General features: G+C 42.8%; 1 protein-coding gene across 1 annotated transcript in view; it reads right to left on the bottom strand.

The window, feature by feature from the left end:
* LOC107727476 (gastrula zinc finger protein XlCGF26.1-like) overlaps window positions 1-374 on the bottom strand; it is a 13,196-nt gene that overhangs the window by 2,229 nt on the left and 10,593 nt on the right. The window lies entirely within an intron of this gene.

Genomic DNA, 374 nt, shown 5'->3' with positions numbered 1-374 from the left:
CTTTGCTCCTGTTAACAAACGTTGGTTTTCACGAGACTCACCGGCGCATGTGCAACGCCGACATCTTACGCCATCCTCCCGGAGCTGCTTCCGTGTACAACTGTTGGCGCAAGCTAGATTAAAGTGATTATTACGTTTTGAATATGGATATTTTTCTTACAAAAGTTAATTGATTTGCTACATGAGGCCTTTGTTCACCCCCCAGAGCCGCGTGACGCACTTTTTATTATGGATGGATGCGCTTTATTTCACTTCTTTTGGACTGATGAACTGCAACACCCGCTGACTGCCATTAAACAGCTTGGAAGATCAAAGTCAATTTTTAAAGGGGTCATATGATGCGATTTCATTTTTTCCTTTCTCTTTGGAGTGTT

The sequence above is a fragment of the Sinocyclocheilus rhinocerous genome, unplaced genomic scaffold (genome assembly GCF_001515625.1).
Source record: "Sinocyclocheilus rhinocerous isolate Xijiao unplaced genomic scaffold, SAMN03320098_v1.1 scaffold5081, whole genome shotgun sequence".
NCBI lineage: Eukaryota > Metazoa > Chordata > Actinopteri > Cypriniformes > Cyprinidae > Sinocyclocheilus > Sinocyclocheilus rhinocerous.
This window is presented reverse-complemented; position numbering and strand designations above follow the sequence as displayed.